The 4,465-nt window shown below is 44.9% G+C and overlaps 1 non-coding gene across 1 annotated transcript; it reads right to left on the reverse strand.

Annotated features, from left to right (window-relative positions):
• Positions 1-3,209: 3,209 nt before the first annotated feature.
• Positions 3,210-3,281, reverse strand: trnam-cau (transfer RNA methionine (anticodon CAU)). The gene has a single exon. It is a non-coding gene; the product is annotated as a tRNA-Met (tRNA).
• Between the last annotated feature and the right edge of the window lie 1,184 nt (positions 3,282-4,465).

The following is a 4,465-nucleotide window of genomic DNA, read 5'->3' on the forward strand; positions in this document are numbered from 1 at the left end:
CATTCTGGAGGCTTTAACATGAAAATGAAAATGCTGAGAGACACAAATGCAAATCAGAGTATTTGACCAGAGGTGACATTTTTTAATGCTTTTCTTGTTATATTTGTTATATATGTTCTGTATGGTTATATTTGTTATGGTTGTTATGGAGTTTATGGTTATTATCTCTGTTTCTTGTGTCTTTGTCTTTGTTGTCCTACCTTCGTCTGTCCTGGATTTTTGACCCTGGTTGCAGGAAGCGTGTGACCTCAACTCCTTTTTCTGTGTTGCTGAACGTAGAGCCTTGCTTCATTGTGTTAGCTAAAGTGTGATCCTCCCTGCTAATTCCTTATTTCGTTGACTAATTACCCACCAAAAATAAATACCTACTTGCTTTATTTGGCTGAAGTTTAAAAGACCATCATTTTTGTAGCAACAGTCTTTCTGCCTTGTAAACACGCTAAGCTAACGATGGCTTCTCCCTCTTGTCCTCCTCTCTCCTGCTCAGAGTGCCACATGTTTTGTTCCTCCTCTGCCTCCTTTAGTGATACTGATAAGTGTGTTAAATATAGTTTTCTTGTTGTGTTGGAGGTGAGGCTTAGCGATGTTGAATTGGACCTGCAGCGGCTCTGCACCAAAAGCTGCAAGAGCTAGCCAACCCTCACTCGCTGGTGCAGACCAACTTAGCTTAGCTCCTGGCTTAGGCCCAACTAGCGCTCCCCCAGAAGCTCCCAAGCATCTGGGAGAGCGCCAAGAAAAGTTGGGCCTAAGCTAGGATGTGCTTGCTCATGAAGAATTGTTGGGTGTAAATTCATTTAAAGAGTGTGGAACTGGACCTGTTCTACTTGTAAAGTGTAACTTTTGTTATTTGGTGCTTTACAGGGTGATGACTTGACTTCATTGCAGCTTTGACCTGAGCAGGTGTTCATCCTCATCTTAGTAACAGGGGACACTTTATCACAGCAGTGGACAAACATCAGCATTCATCACCCAGCAGCTCTTCTGATCAACAGAACAAGTTAAAGTATACTGGAGAATGAGGGCATCGATCCCTCTATCTCTCACATGCTAAGCGAGCGCTCTACCATTTGAGCTAATTCCCCTGTTAAGGAGCACAGCAGATGATGCAGGTTGACCTTCATGCATGGTTGAATGAGCGTCACCAGTTGAAGCTTCTCTGGTTGACCAATGTAATGGAGACCAAGGGTTCCATGACATAAATGATGAATTGAAGGTAGCATTTGTCTTGGTATTAACAGTTTATGTAAATTAGAGGCACACACACATGTTAATGGTCAGGTTTATTGAATCAGCAAACAAGTGAAACTTTTTCTCTGCCATGTGTTCCAGGGAGGGACCTGGGAAGCACAGGGGGACCGGCCATCCTGCCTGTGGAAAATGAAGACCCCAGTGTCAGTCAGTGGGAATCACTGTGCAAGGCCTGGTATTTAGTGTTGATCTAGTTTGTCTTATGTAAATGTGGCAGTTTCAGTCGTCACGTCAGTCCTCACCTCTTCCTGGTGGTTTCCTTAAAGGGGTTGAGCCAAAAGGGGAGAGTGGCCCAAGGAAGCTCCTTAAGAGCTGTAGGTGCAAACCTTTGCTCCCAGATGGGAGAGGGGGTACAATCACAGGCGAGGTTCATTGAATGATTATGTGGATGTATGATTGAGTTGGTGTAGTAGTCTGGAATCATGTATATATTTAGTCAGGTTAAGTTGTTGCTGGTTTGATGTAAATATTGATTGTAGAGCATGGTTGTGGTCTCACCTCCACTCTATGGGCCATCCATCGTCATCTTCTGCTTATTCCTTACTAGTAAGGGTCGCGGGGGGGGGGGGGGGCTGGAGCCTATCCCAGCATCTACGGGCGAGAGGCGGGGTTCACCCTGGACAGGTCACCAGTCCATCGCAGGTCCAACACACAGACGAACAACCATTCACGCTCACGCCTACGGTCAATTTAGAGTATCAATCAGCCTCGTCCCCTAATGTCCATGTCTTTGGACAGTGGGAGGAAGCCGGAGTACCTGGAGAGAACCCACGCAGGCCCGGGGAGAACATGCAAACTCCACACAGAAAGATCCCACGCCCGAGCCAGGACCCGAACCCGGAACCTTCTTGCTGTGAAGGCACAGTGCTGACCACTGCACCACCGTGCAGCCCCGCTGTGGGCTAGTCTGTCTAATTTCCTGCAGCCAGGAGGGAATTAAAGGCAGTCAGGGGTTTTTAATGTAAGTTGATGGTGTCTCATGCAATCTCTTTCAATACTCCAGTGGTGGTTTAAGTGAAGAAAAACATGGGTTAGTCAGTAGGACTCTGTGTGTGTGTTGGAAACCATCTCATCTAAATCTCCTCTCCAAAAACCCTCTTCTGCAACTTTGTACCCAAGTTGTCTCCTCATCAGGCACCACAGTATCCAGTAGGTTCAGTTAAAACAGTCATCAGTGATTAATGTTCATGTTCAATGATGAGGTTTTGATTTATTCTTCTAGAATCATCTGAACAAACCCTCCTCAACACAGTGAAGCCTTCATCTGACAGGAGGAGTTTCTTTTCCCAGTGATTCCACTGACAGTGAAAAGCTACGTTCATCAGACTGGTCTGATAGGATCAACTACTGGTTGCTCTGGAGTGGAAACAGCAACCTGTCAGGAAACATTAGTCAGATCAAAGCCAAGATTAAAGCAAGAGCCTCCAGATCAAAGACAGAATTGATGATGATGTCATCAGGGGGGCTTTGATAGTGTCTTTATTTGTACCTGGAATTCTGTCTTTGATCTCAGGAGGACATGAAAGAAACACAACTGAGGAAAGTAGAGGAGAACATTCAGCTTCATTAGAAACACTTGAACTGTTGAACAGTAGAATTTGTTTGAAACAGTTTACAACACTGAGTGACAGGATTGAAGAGGGGAGATTTTGGTATTTTCAGTTTAATTCTAACTTAAAACTGGGCATGAACATTTTTAGTTGTTCACATTCTAACATACAGAGGAAGTCATGACATTCCCTTTTTTTTAACCTGTCCTGTTCAGGAAATGGAAATGGAAATTTAGCTGCTATGTTGAATCAGAAAAACCTTTTGAAGTCTACTTTTGCTTCAGTCAGAAAGTGGACTGTTGTTAACTCTCACAATGGTTGGTGATTGTGGAGGAAGAAAAAATTCTTATGAACCTCTTTTTAACAGACACGCATTTCTAAAGACACTGGTTCATATTATTTTTCTTCTTCTAGCAGAGGATGGTTTCGATCCATCGACCTCTGGGTTATGGGCCCAGCACGCTTCCGCTGCGCCACTCTGCTCTACCATTGACGGAACAGTCCTTGTTTTATGAGAGCATTCTCTGTCTTTGTCTCTGCCCTGCTCTCCTGCTCTCTTTCCCCTCATTTAGTCCTTGACATGATCCATGCTCTACAGCTCTGCGGGTGGAATGAAGACCTTCGTCTGCTCTGCCCGTGCCATCCTTCGTCTCAACCTAAATTGTTTGACCCACCTTTATAATGATCGGACTCGCTCCCGCTGAGCGTGCCAGGCGCGCTCTCGCTGCAGACAACACAACCAAACTGGCTGTCAGGATTTGACAGGCCGAACTCGCGCCGAAATCTTTACAAAAAATCCATTTTTGTCACCCACGTGAAGATGGGTGGGAACATGCCCTAAAAACATCAAGAATAATATTCACCACCTTCTGAACGGGTCCTGGCCCGTCTCCTGCATCAGGGGCCGCCGCAGTCGCCCATCAGCTTTTCAACAGCTGTTCGCCGCAACACTCAATGAGACAAAGACATAGAAGCTCAAACTGCTGTTGCGGAAGCCATGATCGTATAGTGGTTAGTACTCTGTGTTGTGGCCGCAGCAACCCTGGTTCGAATCTGCGTCACGGCAGCATGAGATAAATTTCTGTGTGTGTGTTGATGGACACAAGCCAAGCAGAAATTTCCCACGATGCAATAGGGCAGTGTTTGGTCAGTGTTGAGCAGGCGTCAGTCTGACAATGATGTCATATTATTGTGTCATCACTTGACCAGACCCAAAAGTAGACTCAGGTATCAGTTTCTTCTCAATGCTAACGTCTGCTAGCTTAGTCTGCTACTTTGATGGCTCTGCCTGCTCAAAGGTCCAGACCCCTGGATGTGGTGGTTCCTACCTGAACGTAGATTCTGTCAGCTCATGTTGTTAAATCAACTCACCAGGAACACCAGTAGATTTCAATGGACTGACAATGAGTCTCATTGAATGGTAAACATGTCAAATATGAAGTCATCACCTGAGGAGGTCTGCTGCTGGAATGAAGCTCCAGATATTCACAAGATATTCTAGATCTTAAAATATAGCATTTTTATATTTGATTTATTGTTCATTAGCCTGCTTCACATTGTTTGATTTTATGTGTTGGATATAAATAGAACTTTGATCCACAACCTCCACAAACACTCTTGTCCAACTTTTGTGCCCAAATTTTCTCCTCCTGAGGCACCAAATCAAG

The sequence above is a fragment of the Aulostomus chinensis genome, chromosome 1, assembly GCF_037954235.1.
Source record: "Aulostomus chinensis isolate RoL2024-O1b breed Wild chromosome 1, RoL_Achi_v1.0, whole genome shotgun sequence".
NCBI classification, from domain to species: Eukaryota; Metazoa; Chordata; class Actinopteri; order Syngnathiformes; family Aulostomidae; genus Aulostomus; species Aulostomus chinensis.